Genomic DNA, 17,492 nt, shown 5'->3' on the forward strand with positions numbered 1-17,492 from the left:
ATTTTAATTTTATTTCTATATATTCTTTCTCTTTTTGGAAGTGAGGTTGTTAGTTAAGAGTGGGAAGGAATCTATTTTACTTAGGTCGGTAGTAGTCATGACTGTTAAAGTTGGATGTTGACTTGAGTGTTGAGGACATAAAACAAAATTAAGACCAGTTAGCATGATTATGGATTTTCTTATGGAATGATTTAGCTCTTAAGGTTAGGCAAATGTATCTTTAAAGTGACAGATAAGCTATTTTTGTCTTTGTGGGCCATAGCCTCTGTCTCAATATTTGACTCTGCCATTATTGCATAGAAGTAGCCATGGATAATGTAGAAGTGAATGAATGCAGTTGTATTACAATGAAAGTTACTCAAAAACTGGCAATCCATTTGGTGTGAGATGATTAATTTCTTCTGATTTATCTGCTTGAGTGTGCAGGTAAAGGCAGAAGATATAGGGGTGTCAGTAGTCTCTTCTGCCAACAAGTATGATGGAATAAGAAAAGGTGCTAGAAGATCAAGTGTGTCTCCAAGAGATCTAGGTAAATGTGTTGTGCCATGGACTGTGAGTGGGTTAAGAGAGAAATGAGGATATGGGGGCAATGATGGAAAATGCAAAGAGGCCAAATCAAGAATTCCAGGTCTCTGTAAGATCAGAGAATGGCAGAGATTGAAGTGCTAGGCTCAATTTGCTGAAAGTTGGAAGGTGGGGCATGGATAAAGGGAAGTATATGTAATAGAGACTGCTCAGAAGTAGAGTAGTTACTGGTGGTCTGGAAGGCAGGGGAATGGAATGGAACAGGAGGAAAGATTAATGAAATGAAGAAGAGAAGTTGTTGAGTTTAATCAGCAATGTATTTTCCAAGAATGGTGATGTATGAGGATACTTCAAAAAGTTTGCAGAAAATGGAATTAAAAGATAAATTTATCTTGGTGCCAAAATTTTTAAAATTGGAAAAATGAGGTATCTTCAAAAACTTTGTAGAAAATGTGTATTGTGAAAAAACACTAGGTACAGATTGCAATTTTTTTTCCCTCCAAAATAGATATCTTCTGGTATCATCTTCCACAGACTTTTTGAAGTGCCCTTGTTAGTGTTGCTGAAAAGGAAGACAGTGACCTGGACTCTGCTGTGTTCAGTGAGTGAGGAAGAGTGACTGTGTGGTCGGCAGGTGATCGCAACAATGAAGGCAACAAGGGGTAAGTTTGAACTTAGACTTCAAAAGCACAGGGATTTATGAGAGAGGGAGAGGGGTGCTTCACTGGGGAAAATGAGGCTCCTGAGCCCAGCTGCAGGCACAGTGGACAAGGCCACCACAGGGAGGGCTGCAGGATGTTTGCTGTGCACAGTGATAAGCTGGTGTCCTCTCAAGAAAAGGAAAAGGAAGTTCAGTTCAAGATCACACCCTAGGAGAATTTACTGACAGTTGAGTATGAGTTTCAGTGATGGTACAGGCTGTCCTGTCAGCTGGAGAGGAGGTGGCCCCCGAGTGTACGTGACAGACAGCTTGGGATGGTGGCTCTTTCCTGGAGGGACCGGGAATGGGTGGGTAGTGTGGCAGTTGGGAGAACAGGGCAATGAAATCTCTGGTCAACTGCCTCCCCCCCTCCATTTTTTTTTTTTTGAAGTGCTTTTAAAGTGGATTTTAAATAGACTTTTTAATTCACAAATAGTTGCATATATATATATATATATATATATGGTGAGCAATAGAATGTTTTAAAAATCAAGCTAATGCATATATCCATAATTTCACTGATGTATTCTCTTTCTGTGGTGAGAATGATAATCCACTGTTTCAGAAACTTTTAATCTCACAGTGTATTATTATGAACGGTGGTCATCGTGCAGGGCAGATGCTCACTGAAGCTGATTCCACAGTCTCACTGAAACTTTGAACCCTGCCATCAGTATCGCCTTTTGCCTCATACCCCTTCCCTCCCACCTCTGAGAACCACCTTCCTGCTCTGTTTCTATGAGATCAGCTTTTTAAGATTTCACATATAAGGATACTATAAAAAGATCATGGGGAAAAGCTTGTTATGAAAAAATCATACATGGATTTCAAAATTATTTTGTCTAAAAATAGACTTACCTTTTAATTCTGTTTTTCTGTGAGCTCTTTGAAGTACACCCTCTCATGAGTGAGATCATACAGTATCTGTCCTTTTGTGCTTGGCTTATTTCACTGGGCATGATGTCCAATTCCTTTTATTATGTGAAATACAGTGACCAAATTAAGCTTGTTCAGAAATTTAAATTGGGGTGACTGGAACCATGTTTGAATAAATAAAGAAATTTTTTAGGAGTTATGGTTAATTAAAATTAGCTTACGTCTTACTGAAATTCAGGAAAATTGTGTCCTCACTGCATTTTGTAATGGGGTTGAAAGTTTTCCAACCTGCAGTGGATTCCTCAGCTTTGGAGTGCGGCAAGTCACACGAGATGTGCTGTGACAGTGCCACCTGACCAAAGGGAGAAAAGTTTGTGGAGTTGCTCCTAACTGTGGCTCCTTGGAACTCCTCTGGAGGAAACCGAACTATGTAGTAGAACATATTCTAGAAATGTCTTCGCACTAAGGTTGAGAGTCATGGGTTGGGACCCGGTCTCCTGAGGCTCTTTTCTCTTAGAAGAAGAAGCATCTGATAAATGCAGCAGGGAAAGACCCCACGTGGGGAGGGTTGTCCAGTGACAGGCTGTGGCTGACGGCAGTGAAAAGTGAGGGTTGTGTTTTGTGTCCCTATGATAGTGGGTATATTTTAACTTGATGTTTCCTTTGCCAGCAATATGGAAAAAAATAATATCATATGATAATGTGATACAGGACAGTTGGGTAAATTAGGCCACACAAATAAAATTTTAATTGTATAATTACATTCTTAAGTTGGATGATTGCCTTACTTGCTCTTAATCTGCACAGGAAAATATTTTTTAAAAAATTTGTTTACTTGAAAGGCAGAAACAGAGAAGGAGACAGAGGGAGGGAGAGGGGAGAGGGAAAGATCTTCAGTCCACTGATTCAATGATCAGTGGCTGTAATGATCAGGGCTGGGCCAGGCAAGAGCCAGGAGCTTCTTCCACGTCTCCCACATGGGTGCAGGGGCCCAAGTACTTGGGTCATCTTCTGCTGCTTTCTCAAGTGTATCTTCAGGGAGCTGGAACAGAAGTGGAGCAGCTGGGATTCAAACCAGCACCCATATGGGATGCTGGCACAGTGTGCAAAGGCTTAACATTCTATGCCACAGTGCTGAGTCAGGCAAACTTTTATGAGCCATTTTTGTGAACTTTTATATACTTTTTGTGGGATGTGGCTGAGGCACAGTGGAACTTAAAACTGGATGGAAAGCCACATGTTCTACTCAGATACCTGCTACTAGACTCTGATAGAATTTACTGAGAAGTACTAAATCACTTTGACTTTGTAATTCTCTCTCTCTCTCTTTCTCTCCCTCTGTGTGTGTGTGTGTGTGTGTGTGTGTATCATTGTTGTATGAGGAAAAGATTTCAGAATACTGCCCAAAATAACTTGAAACTGATTTAAGTCTCTTGGGGGATTCCTGAGGGCAGTAGAATGTGAGGATGATTCTGGAATTGGGGAGGGCAGCAGGCTCTTCTGTTAAGACTAGAACTGGTGCCCACATGGGATGGCAGCACCACAGGTGGAGGCTTAGTCTACTATGATACATTGCCAGCCCCAGCCCTTCCTTGATTTCTACAATGATCTACTTTCAATTTACTTTATACTCATAAGATTAACCCTACACCCTACACTAAGTAAAGAGTTCAACAAATAGAAGAAGACAATGTTCCTCAATGGTAGAGAAAAGGGCTATAAACAGTCATTGAATCTCAAAATGTCAGTTTCACTGCTCTACATTACATTTTTGGTACTGTGTTACCACAGATCATAGAAAACAGGATGTTTGTCTTTTTTTGGGACTGGCTTGTTTCACTAAGTATAATGGTTTCCAGTTGCATCCATTTTGTTGAAGACAGGATCTCATTCTTTTTTTGTAGTTGAGTAGTATTCCATACTACTTTTATATCTAGATCTATCTATACCACAATTTCTTTATCCAGTCATCAGTTGATGGACATCTGGGTTAATTCCATATCTTAGCTATTGTGAACTGAGCTGCAATAAACATGGGAGTACAGATAATTCAAATGCTGATTTCATTTCCTTTGGGTAAATTCCCAGAAGTGAGATGGCTGGATCATATGGTAGGCCTATATTCAGATTTTTGAGGTCTATCTCCATACTGTCTTCCATTGTGGCTGCAAAAGTTTATATTCTTGCCAACAGTGGATTAAGGTACCTTTTCCCACACATCCTCACAAGCATTTATTGCTTGTTGATTTCTGTATGAGAGCCATTCTAACTGGGGTGAAGTAAAAACTAATTGTGGTTTTGATTTGCGTTTCCCTGATGGCTAGTGATCCTAAGCATTTTTTCATGTGTCATTTGAATTTCATGCCATTTGAATTTCCTCTTTTGAAAAATGTCTGTTCAAGTCTTTTGCCCATTTCTTAACTGGATTGTGTAGTTATTGTTGAGTTTCTTGAGCCCTTTATAGATTCTGGATATTAACCCTTTATCAGTTTCATAGTTTACAAATATTTTCTCACATTCTATTGGTTGTTTCTTCACTTTGCTCAGTGTTTCCTTTGCAGTGCAGAAACTTCTTAGCTTGATATAATCCCATTTGTCTATTTGCCTTTGATTGCCTGTGCTTCTGTGGTCGTTTCCAAGAAGTCTTTGCCTATACCAATATCTTACAGAGTTTTCCCAATGTTCTGCTCTAGTAATTTGATGGTATCAGGTTATAGATTTAGATCCTTGCTCCATTTTGAGTTGATGACAATCAACCATAAATGTATGTATTTATTATGGACACTAAGTTCCATTTCATATATATATATATGGTATATATATGAAATATATATATATATATTCATGTCCTTATGGTAGTACCACAGTGTTTTGATGTTAGAAAATGTGTCTTTCAACATTATTCTTCACTTTTTTATAAGATTTATTTATTTATTTGGAAGTCAGAGTTACGCAGAGAGAGAAGAAGAGTCAGAGAGAGGTCTTCCATCCTCTGGTTCACTCCCCAACTGGCTGCAATGGCCAGAGCTGCACTGATCCAAAGCCAGGAGCCAGGAGCTTCTTCCTCTGGGTCTTCCCACATGGGTGCAGGAGCCCAAGGACTTGTGCCATCCTCCACTGCTTTCCCAGGCCATAGCAGAGAGCTGATTATCCTTCATTTTCAAAAATTGTTTTTCTATACTGGTTCCCTTACATTCCCTTATGAATTTTACAGTCACTGTGTCAACTTCTGAAGAAGAGGCAGCAAGAATTTTTATAGCACTTAAAATGTTAATCTTTCTAAAAATTTGGGGAGCATTATATTAACAATATTAAGTTTTCCAACCCAGGAACACAATGTGTTTCTCCATTTATGTAGATATTTAATTTTTTACAATTATGTTTTGTAGATTTTAGGTTTCTATGTGGAAATCCTTTTGAAAATTTTATTCTTATATTTTGATAGTAATTATAAATGGAATTGTTTCTGATAATATATAGAAATATAGTTTATTTTGGTCTATTGATATTTTATCTTGCAGCCTTCTTGAACATGTTTATTAGCTTCTTGTGGATTTCCTAGGATTTTTCTCTACTTAAGATCATGCTATGTGAGAATACAGATAATTTTACTTCTTTTCCAAAGAAGTAGCCTTTTATTTCCTTCATATTGTGAAGCCTACAATATAATGTTGAATAAAAGTGGTGAGAGCAAAAATATTTGTATGTTTCCTGGTCTTGGAAGGAAAGCTTTCCGTTTTTACTACTTATATACCATGTTAACTGTGGGTTTTTCATATTTATCCATTGTCAAACTTGAGTTTATCTTCCATTCCTAGTTTGTTGAATTTTTTTTAATCACAAAGGGCATTAAGTGTTCTCAAATACTTTTTTCTTTCTATAAAGATGATCTGTGGATTTTTTTCTTATTTTATTAACATGATTTACTACATTAATAGATTTTTTCATGCTAACCACCCTTTCATTCCTGATCTGGTGCTCATGGCACATAATCCTTTTATTATGCTTCTATATTCTGTCTGGTAGTGTTTTTTGAGGATTTTTACATTCTCTCTATATTTTTAAAGACTTATTTATTTAAGAGGTAGGGTTATAGACAGAGAGGAAGAGACAGAGAGAAAGATCTTCCATCTGCTGATTCACTCCCCAAATGGCTGCAACATCTGGTGCTGGACCAATCCAAAGCCAGGAGTCAGGGGCTTCTTCTAAGCTTCCCACATGAGTGCAGGAGCCCAAGCATCTGGGCCATCTTCCACTGCCTTCCCAGACCATAGAAGAGAGCTGGGTTAGAAGAGGAGCAGCTGGGACTTGAACTGGCACCCACATGGGATGCTGACACCATAGGCAGTGGCTCTACCCACTGTGCCACAGTGCCAGCCCCTTTTACATCTATATTTATGGGTGATATTCATTTGTAGTTTTATTTGTGATATATTTTATTTTGGCATCAGTGTAATACTGGTATCCTGGAATAAGATGGAATATTTTCCCTTCATCTACATTTTGCAGGGGTTAGTGAATTAATTATCCTATAAATGTTTGGGGGCATTTACCAATAAAGACATCTAGTCCTGGACTTTTCTTCATGGGACTTTTAAATTTGATTATTAATATAGTTTTTGTTATAGGTATATTAAGATTTTATGTTTCTATTTGAATAAGTTTTTAGTAGTTGTATATTTCTATGAATTTATCCACTTTATCTAAGTTGTCTAACTTATTGGCATGTGATATTTCCATAGTGTTCTGTAATGTTTTGAATTTTTGTAAGGGTGGTAATGTCCCTTTCATTTCTGATCTTTACTAATTTAAGTTTTTTTCTGTTTTCTTTTTATAATTAAGTTTATATGGTTCACTGATTTCTTTTAAGTAATCAACTTTTGGTTTCCTTGGATATCTGCATTTTTTCTATTCTGTTTATTTCAGTTTTAATTTTTATTTTTCCTCCTTTTGCTTTAGATTTAATTTGCTCTCCTAGTTTTTTAAGGTGAGAGTTTAATTTTATTGATATGATGTCTTTATGCTTTAATATAAACATTTACAGCTATAAAATTTCCTGTGGAAAACAGTAGAGATGTGGGGTTGGCATTGTGATATAGTGGGTAGAGCCAATGCCTGTGATGCCAGCATCCTATATGGGTGCCGGTTCATGTCCCAGCTGTCCCACTGCTGATCTAGTCCCTGGTAATGGCAGCAGAACGTGGCCTGAGTACTTGGGCCTGTCACCCATGTGGGAGACCAAGAAACTCTTTGCTTTGGCCTGGCTCTGCCCTGGTTGTTGCAGATACCTGGGGGGTGGACCAGTGGATGGAAGATCTTTCTCTCTCTGTTTCTCCCTCTCTAACTCTTTCAACTAAAAAGTAAATCTTAGAAAAACAAAAACAAAAACAGTATAGACGTTCCTCAGCAAACTGAATGTAAAACCACCAAATAGTCCAGCAAGAAACAACATTATATCAACATTCTATCAAAGGAGATGGGGTGATTATATATCCGAGATAACCAAAGCCCTGTGTTTATTGAAGCACTGTTTACAATAACCAAGATGCCCATTGATGGTTGAATGAATAAAAACACGTGGTACATAAACACAATGGAATCTTGTTTAGCCAGAAAAAAAGATTTAAGTTGTGTCACTTGAGGCAACAGATAGACCTGTGTTAAGTGAAATAAACCAGACAGAGAAAGACAAATACCATGTGCCCTTCACTCACTGAGGGAAGTTGGTCACATACATGTGAAGAGTAGAGTAGGAGTCGTTAGAGTTTAGAAAGAGTAGGGGAAGGCAAGGACAGAAAGAAGGTGGATAAGAGGTACCACAATACAGCTCAGGTGGTGGGAAAGTAGTTCTCACATTCAGTAGCACAATAGGATAATCATAGTCTATGACAATTAATTTTACATTTCAAAATAGGGGTTGAAAGATCCCCAGCACATAGAAATCATAGTATTTGAGGAGATGGAGATGATACTTACCTTAATTTTATTATCATTCCATATTATATACATTTTACCCGTGTCAAAATATAACACTGTGCTCCATAAGTGCAAATATTATGTGTGTTACAGATAATAAATAAAATGTCTTCAGAGCACTTGTTTTGCTTTTGCTGAATCCTCTAAATTTTAGTATATTGTTTCTTCATTTCCATCCATCTCACAACATTTTCTAATTTCCCTATTGATTTTCTCCTTTGATCCATTGGTTATTTAAGAGTGTTTGCTTTAATGTCTATATATTTACAAATATCCTACATTTCCCTATGTATTGATTCCTCACTTCATCCCGTTCTTAACTCATTCCATTCCATTCCGTATGATTACCATCCTTCTACGTTTACTAAGACTTGTCTTATTGCCTGACATACACTGTATCCATGAGACTGTTTCATGTTCACTCAGGAAGTACATGCATTCTAAGATTGATGTAGGTCTCTAAGAGGTCTGTTAAGTCTACCTGGTGGACAGCATTGTTCAAGTCTTCTACATGCTTATTAATTTTCTTCTAATTCTATTCAGTATTGAAAGTGGAGGTCTTTGTCTTCATCCATCATTGTTGATATTTATTATTACTTAGAATTGCCTAAGAATCTATAATTATCTCAAAATAAAAGTTTAATTTATTCATTTTTAAAATACTTTATTTATTTGAGAGGCAGATTTACAGAGAGAGAGGGAGAGAGAAGTCTTCAATCACTGATTCACTCCCCAAGTGGCCACAATGACTGGAGCTGGGCCTATCCAAAATCAGGAGCCAGGAGCTTCTTCCAGGTCTCCCAGGTGGGTGCAGGGACCCAAGCACTCAGGCTGTCTTCTACTGCGTTCCCAGGGCATAGCAGAGAGCTGGATCAGAAGATCAGCTGGGCCAGGAACTGGTGCCCATAATGGATGCTGGCACCACAGGCAGAGGCTCAGCCCACTGTGCTACAGCCCTGACCCCTAAATTTTAAACCATCTGTACAGGGGCTGGTGCTGTGGCACAGTAGGTTAAAGCCCTGGCCCACAGCACCAGCATCCCATATGGGCACAGGTTTGAGTCCCTGCTGCCCCACTTCCAATCCAGCTCCCTGCTAATGGAGCAGTGGAGGATGGCCCAAGAACCTGGGTCCCTGCACCCATGAGGAGACCCAGAAGAAGCTTCTGGCTTCAGATTGACTCAGCTCCAGCCGTTCTGGCCATTTGGGGAGTGAACTAATGGATGGAAGACCTCTCTGTCTCTGTCTCTACCTCTCCCTATAATCCTGTCTTTCATTTAAATAAAATAAATCTTTAAATAATAAAACATCTGTACAAACTTCTAAGTGTAATGGAGCTCTGTTATTGGTCCCTTGTTTGGCTTTAGTTATTGGAGACCTCTCCCCACTTCATTCCTCTCAAATTGAAAGCCTTAGCTTTGCTGGCAAATCTAAAAAAAAGTTGCATTTAGCATCCTGTTCTTGAAGTGTCAAGATGAATCAGAATATAGCAGTACACAGCAGGTGGCAGAGCCTGATCCCTGGGCATGACCGAGTTGATCTTGGAGGGATTGTCCAAAGGTAGGGATGCTTAAGTCTCCGTCCTCAGAGTGGAGTTTCAATTATAAGTCAGTAATAGAGTTAGAAACCAAACCGGTTGAAGTCAATGTGGTTAATGTAGCATGGGTGCAGTTGAAAGTCAAAAGCTAAGAGGGGACAAACAACGAATGAGAGTCACTGTGTCAGAGAGAAAGCAAGCAGGTGCCAAGGTGCAGATCAGGGATCCCACCAAGTCAAAGCAAACGTTCTCTCTGGGAACATCTGCCAGGCCTGGCGGGGTTCTTCTCTACACCTTATTTCTGGCTGCCTTTATTCGTGCTCCTCTAGAGGATTTTCCTACCTCTTTAAAGGTGCCCAGGACTTCTGGTGGTCAGTGGACTCCTTATGTGCCTCCAGTAAAAGGACTCCTGCGTTTGGTCACACAGGTGTTCAGGGTCTACGATAGATTGAGTATTGCACTATGGGGAGTGTCTGGTGCAGCCTCTGGCCCATAGCAGAGACTCCACAGATGTGATTTTCTGTTTGCTGCTCTTAAGTTGTGCTGTGTCTTGTATGCCATTGAAATTGCACTGAAATTGCTTACTTATGTACTTATTTATGTGTTTATTGACTGGCTCTGGCAATCCTTGAGATTCCCTTGGGGAAAAAACATGGTGTAATGAAAAGAAGCTACCACTCAGCATGCCTAGTTCTGAAAACTACAATGATGAATCAAGTTATGGAACATCTTTGTGTACATACGGTACACACACATAGCCATGCAAACATGTGCACCTGCACGTAGATGCATACACTGGCACCACACACACCAGAGCATGGCTATTGTAATTATTAAGTTTGACATTTGTAAAGCACCAGCACTGGGCCTGGTGATCAAAGAGTGGAAGTTCCTTAATATTTTCTCGCATTTCTCCTTCCATTCCTCTGCCTCAGCTTTTGCACCCTGCCCTCTGTGTGTGTGTGTGCGTGTGTGTGTGTGTGTGTGTGTGTGAGAGAGAGAGAGAGAGAGAGAGAGAGAGAGAGACTGAGACTGGCTTTTACTCATTTGGAAAAATAAGCTCAAACATTCTGGAATCCATTGTCCAGAATGAGATTCTGGCTTTAGGCAAGTCAGCCACCAGATTTGATAATTTTGTTCTTGAAGCTCACCATTTCTTGTAGCTAAATTCACCAGATGGAGCAGAGGTAGAAGGATAGGTACAAGAGTGCTCCTGCTAGCAAGAGGCTTATTTTGCCCCTTAAGTACACGTGAGTGTTCCTGGTCTCTGCTGCACAGGAGTCTCAGGCTCCTGTGACTGTGTCATTCCTTTTGCTTTCCCTCCATCCTCATAGAGATGGTGGTTGTGCTGCTGCACCTGGATTTTGTTACCGTGGTTACAGCTACAGTCACTGATGGAGAAGGGGCAGGGAGCTGTATATTTATCAGGGCAAATTATACTGACATTTAAATTGGAAGCATCATCATGGAGTACAGCTGCTGAGGAGTGGGAGTGCATGTGCCCCCTTTCCAACTGGGATGTGGGGAAGACTCTTGTCTCCTTCCGTGTGTGTGTGTGTGTGTGTATGTTCATGTGCATGAATTCCTTAGCCTGTAACATGTTTGGAGGTCTGAGATTCTGATTGGGAATAGGAAAGAGCCTTTTTATTGTTTATTTTTAAATTTATTTTCATCTACTTGAAAGGCAGAATGACAGGGAGATGGTGAGAGAAAGATCATTCATTCTCTGGTTCACTCTCCAAATGCCTGTAACAGCCAAGGGTGGCCACTGCTGAATCCAGGAGCCTGGAACTCCATCAGATTTGCTGTGTGGGGACCAGGGCCCAAATATTTGGGCCCTCATCTTCTATCTCCCAGATTTGCATTAGCAGGAAGCTGGATGGGAAGTCAAGTAGCCAGGGCTTGAACCTGCACTTCAGTATGGGATGCAAGTGTTCCATGCCATGGCTTAGCCTGCTGTGCTCACATGCCTGCTTGAAAGCCTTTTCAATGAGTTGAAGGGTCAGTGCTGAATTAGAAGTTTCTCTTCAGATGCTATAAATGATGACAAGCCAGTCAGATTTGAGCAGAGAATGATACCTCTGAAGCTTCAAGGAGTTGAGATGGAGAGTCAGATGGACAGAGCTTGGGAGGGAGGCAGCAGTCTGAGGAGGGGGGAGATGGGACAGAGCCTTGGCTAGGTGGGTGCTGGTGTCTACAGTCTGCTGCTGGGCCCTGGGGCCTGGCAGGCTCATGGGAGTTAGCAGGTGGATTAGCTCAAGGATGCCCATGCTGTCTGGAAAGTGGCAGAACCAACTATACTACTGAGTTGTGTCTTCCCCTCCTTTGGGAAGAAGATGAGTTTAAGGACAGACTGGTTGCAAATGTTGTCTTTGTGCAGTAGAAGGCTTGAAATATATAAAACATCTCCACACAGAAGTGAATTTGCCACTGGAGTTCTTCCTTGTTAGTCAATTAACAAATATCTACTGAGTTCCTACTCCATGCCAAGGGTGAAGGAGCCTCAGGCCTGCAGTGCTCTTCTTTGTTCTTAACCTCAGTGTCCTCACCTTAATTCAGCACCTGCACTCAGATCAAGTGCACCCTCCTGAGACAGGCATTAGGACATTGGAGAGGCTAAGAAGCTCTAGGCAGAGCTCTAGGAAAAACCTCTAACTGGCTGTAGATTTAGACTCTACTTTCCAGCAGGTAGATGGAACAAAGCTCCTTGAAACCTCTGAGCCAATTCCTACCTTAGTGCCAAGAGTCCAGGACGGTGCTGATGGAGGGATGCCTTGTCCACTTTACCTCATTTTTCTGGTATTGAGTAATCTAAACGGAACCACTTCCATGAATACTTTGGGAGATGAAGAGCTTAAACATTCTGTGTTCTCATTGGTTAATCTGGAGAGGATGTGTATGTGGCCAGCCATGTATACATAAAACTCCATCCATTTGTGCTTTTACTTCTGTGTGTACATCCAAGTGGGTGCCTGCATGTGTTCAGGTATGCAAATGTGGGTGTGTGTGTTTGTGTGTGCATTACATACAAGGGGACTTCAAATAAGTCCATGGAAAGTGTGTATCATAAAAAAACCTATGAATTTTAGCAGTTTTTTGCACCAAAATAAACTTATCTTTTAATTCTCTTCTTTTCAAGAACTTTCTGAAGTCTCCTCATATGTAAAAGACCTCTCAGTGTAGGCATTTGGAAATCAGAACTTGATTTGAGGGTTGCTGCTGTTTCTCATAAACTCTGTGATCTTGAGCAGGCAACAGTAGCTCCTTGAGCCACATTTTTTCATATGAACATGGAAATAATTAATCCTATATCACAGGCATCTTTGGGAGGATTATATGCAATAATTAATATAAAGCATCTGTCAGGTGCCTGGTACCAAAAGGGCGATTAACAAATATTTCAGCTCTCTTTCCTGCCTTCCCATCTCCCAACTGTGGAAAGGCATGCCTCAGATTTTGTTGTTATTCTCAGCTGGAACAAACAGCTCTAACTTAGGCATATCAGTAGCTTGAATCATAGGCAATTTATAGAGTTTTGTAAAAGCATATTCACCTATTTGTTCTCATATCCATTGGCCACAGCAAAGCAGTCAAAATCATTCTTACAGAATTTTTTTTAAAGATTTGTTTATGTATTTGAAAGGCAGAGTTACAGAGCAAAAGGGAGACACAGAAATCTTCCATCCCCTGGTTCACTCCCCAGCTGGCCACAAAAAGCCAGGGCTGGGCCAGGCTGAAGTCAGGAGCTAGGATCTTCTTTCAGGTCTCCCACATGGGTGGCAGGGATCAAAGTACTTGGACCATCTTCTGCTTTTCCAGAAGCATTAGCAGCTGGATTGGAAGTAGAGAAGCTGGGGTTCAAACTGGTGCCCGTATGGGATGCCATCTTGGCAGGTGAAGGCTTAACTTCCCAAAGTCATTTTAGTTGGTGACATGTGGAAGAAAGAATGAGAAGGCCCAATCAGAGTAGTTGTTATCTATGATAGCAATGCCTAGGCTCTAGCTCCCAAGCTCTTGACTTGAACAGAGGAGGATAGGACTGCTCCATATAGAATGACATTAAGATGCAGATAAAGTACCCTCCTTATCATTTCTTCTTTGTGTTTGGCCACAATTGGTCCCCAAGTCTTGGAATGCCATCCCAAAGAGGAGTGGGGAAATTGCCTCCAGATTTAACAGTCCTTGTTTGTGGTTTCATATCTGAAAGATCAGGGGCTTTGTGTCAGGTGTGAGAGGCTCTGGGGATGCCTTCCTGCTTGGTCTAGAAGAGAGGATAAGACCTTTTATTACAGCCCTGCCACTGGTAGGTGATGGCTCCACTTGGGCAGGAACCTTGAGCTGGTTCCCTCTGAGAAGTGGCTGACACTACTCTTGCATTGGTGGCTCCCTGTGTTTGGGACTCCCAGTCCACCTAGGATAAGGGTTCATGGCCTGTGTGTTTGTCTTCATCCATGTTGAGCAAGAGCCATGCTGGGATCTGTAGCCATTCTGGCTTGGTTCAAGAGTGGTTTAGTTGAATCTAGCGGACAGGGTTAAAGAGAAGAGCTGCAGTTAGACTGTGGAGGGTAAGATTTAGGGGAGACCAAGACTAAGGTGCAGTCTCTGGGATTTCTTATAGCTGTGCAGCTTGGCCAGTGTTAAGGTGGGCCAGGGAAGAATGTAGAGGAAGTAATGACCTTGAACATCAACATTACTGAACTGCTGGATATTTACTGCAAAGGAGCTATACTCATTCCTTATTTATCTGTTGCCACAGGATCACATTGATTCATAAATGCAAGAAGCCAAAGGCTTTTATTTATTCCCACTTTACCCAACTGAAACAGGCAGCAGCAACCCTGCCCCCACTCCATCCTTAATGTCCTCCAGGCATGGGCTGTAGAGAAGTTTCTGTGTCTGTCTGTGGGTGTGCAATCCTTAGTCAAACTCAAGTGTCACCTTTTAAAAATTTTTCTTTCCAAGATCAATTCTTTAAAATCACTTACAGTTCTTTTTTCTGTGGGCCAGCTTGGTTTCCCAGAGGGCTAAGCTGGCATCCCATATTTGGAGTGCTGATTTGAGTCTTGGCTGTTCCACTTCTGATCCAGCTCTCTGTTAATGTGCCTGGGAAAGCATTCAGAAGATGGCCCAAGGAACTGGGTCCTTGCATCCATGTGGGAAACCTGGAGGGAGTTCCAGGCTTCTGGCATTGGCCTGGCACAGTCCCTGCTGGTGTCAAAGTCTGAGTGTTGAAGTCCAGTCAACTGCACTTGAGTTCCATCAGTAAGAACACTAACCAAATCTTTCTCTTCATTGAATGCAACTTAATATCTGTCATTGTGGGTAATGATTTTTTTAAGGTTTATTTTTATTTGAAAGAATTTCAGAGAGAGATCATTAGATCTTCTATCCACTAGTTCATTCCCCAGTTGGTTGCAACCCTATGGGTTATGATTTTTTTCTCTAGTTTGTTGAGAAGCTGAAATGAAAATTTATTAAAAAGCTTCTATCTGCTGGATCATTCACAAATGGCTGTAATAGCCAGGGCAGGGCCTGACTGACCAGAGCTAAGAATCCATCTGATTTTTCCAATGAAGCTCTCAGGGACCACAGTACTTAAGCTACCTTTCAGTGTCTTCCCAAGCACATTAGCAGAGAGCTAGATCAGAAGCAGAGCAGCTGGAACTCTAACTTGTCCTCTCATATGGGATGATGGTATTTCAAGCAATGGTTTAACCCACTATGCCACAATGTCAGCCCCTAACTGAAAATTTAAATATTTTCTGCTCAACTTCTTACACACACACACACACACACACAAAGACACTTGAAAATGTGGACAACAGAATTAAAAGGTAAGTGTATTTTGATGTAAAAACATCTTAAATCTATGTATAGGTGTGGAGGACACGTAAATCTATATATGGGTGTGCATACACACATGTGCTTGTACAAAGTTTGTGATACACAAGAGCTTAACTGTGCAATTTCTTCTCTGTTGTCTTCATTCTCTATACTTCCTATATTAGGCAGGAATATAGTTTAGGTTAAAACCAATTGGGATGGGATTTAGTGGTTTCTGTAAGGTGGAATTCAAGGAATAGAATTGACTCAGAAATAGATTCAAAAGATCAAAATATTATCAGTAAATAACTCAAAGCTCAAAAACATCATGAGGACACTGACATTTCTTTTCATACTTCTCTGCTGTGTTGTCTCTGGGTTTTTTTATTGAGAAGACTTTTTCCAACTGTGACACAGATGTTCCCCAGGCACTAACTGGCCTGACCCACAGGCAGCAGAAGTTCTGTCCCAAAAACTCCAACAGGAGTTCTGAAGCTTGATCTAGAAAGCTGATTCCCTGACCAGCCCTGACCTCCAACTCTGGTTATCAGGCCTGATTCAGGGTCTGCATTCCCATGGTTCCCCCTCCAAATCCCTGTAATAACCTGGCTTGGACCATGGTGAAGCCAGGAGCCAGGAACTGCATCCAGGTCTCTTTCAGGGTTGGCAGGACCCCATCATGTGAGCTATTCCCCAAGATCTGCTGTGGCAGGAAGCTGGAGTTGGGAGCCGAAGCTGAGAACTGAACCTAGGCACATGGATGTTTCTTAACCATTAGGCTAAACAGCTGTCCCCAAACAAGGCTCTTTAGACTAAGAGAGAAGGAACTTAGTGCTTGGCAGACAACACAGTCCATGTGATGATTCTGTCTGGTTTTGGCTACAGTAGTCTGCATTACTTTCAGCTTCGCTGTTTGTGCTTTCCATTACTTAGGGCAACTATGATCTGAAAATATTACTGAAGTGCAATGCAGAATTAAAGCATTTTGAGAGAGAGAATATGCACATAACTTTTATTGCAGTTTATTGTGATAATTGTTATATTTTCTTACTAGCCATTATTAATCTCTTAATTGTGCATAAATTATCAATTTAACTTTATTAGAGGCATATATATATATATATATATATATATGTGAAAAAAAACAGTCTTGCATATGTAAGTTTGGTATTATCCATGCTTTCAGGTATCCATTGGGGGTCTTGGGCATTTCCCCTGTAGATCAAGGGAGGCTAACTGTAATCTGTCATTGTCTGCAACATTTGGGCTCTGGACAATGCCTCATGTCTTTGTTTTCTGTCCTGTCATTCCTTAGCCCTTTCTTTCCAGACTGGAAGCTTTAGTAGGAATGTGCTTCCTCTGGAAGAATACAATGCATCCAGAATGAACAATGCTTGTTTGAAACCAAACATGTGGGTTTAAGTGTTCCTCCTGCAACCCCACCATCACTACCACCACCATCATCAAGAATATCCATTTCTTGAATACTCAACATGTGCCAGACCCTGGCTAAATGCCTTGAAACAGAATCTCATTGTATCTTCACAATAAAGTATTATCACCCTTAGTCTTCACAATGGGACAGATGTCTTTGTTTGCTCTATTTTACAATTAAAAAAAGCTGAGGCTGAAGTCACAGTACACAAAGCCAAGATTTGAATTGGATTTTCTGGACTCTAGGTCCTAGGCTTTTAACTAAGCTCTATGCCATTCCCCCAAAGCATTGTAATACTAATGATTTACCTAATGTTAACATAATTTTTCAGCTTTCTGAGCACTGTTTCTCAACATACAGCCCATGGACCACTTACATCAAAATCACTTGGAATTGCATGTTAAAAATTCAGATTCCTGGGCCTTATCCAGAAATCCTGTCAGAATCTGTGGGTAGAGTGTAATGATGATAGCTCTCATGTGATTGTTTCCAAAGTGTGAGAGCAGTTGTTGAGGGGAATTGTAGGATGACCCCTCTTCATGCTCATTTCAATCCTTTGGTTACTTCCTCGTAACAGTTCTCTCAGCAGCAATAACTTTTGAATTCACTGAGAATGGGGAA

The 17,492-nt window shown here is 40.7% G+C and overlaps 1 long non-coding RNA gene across 1 annotated transcript in view; it reads left to right on the forward strand.

Moving 5' to 3' along the window:
* The window catches only part of LOC149122087 (uncharacterized), a 40,558-nt gene extending 39,371 nt beyond the window's left edge, over nucleotides 1–1,187 (forward strand). Inside the window, exon 3 of the long non-coding RNA XR_016221742.1 lies at nucleotides 1,060–1,187. This is a non-coding gene — a long non-coding RNA (uncharacterized LOC149122087). The remainder of the gene's footprint in view (nucleotides 1–1,059) is intronic.
* The last annotated feature ends 16,305 nt before the right edge of the window (nucleotides 1,188–17,492 follow it).

The sequence above is a fragment of the Oryctolagus cuniculus genome, chromosome 15 (assembly GCF_051225735.1).
Source record: "Oryctolagus cuniculus isolate XC-2025 breed Fujian yellow rabbit chromosome 15, ASM5122573v1, whole genome shotgun sequence".
NCBI classification, from domain to species: domain Eukaryota; kingdom Metazoa; phylum Chordata; class Mammalia; order Lagomorpha; family Leporidae; genus Oryctolagus; species Oryctolagus cuniculus.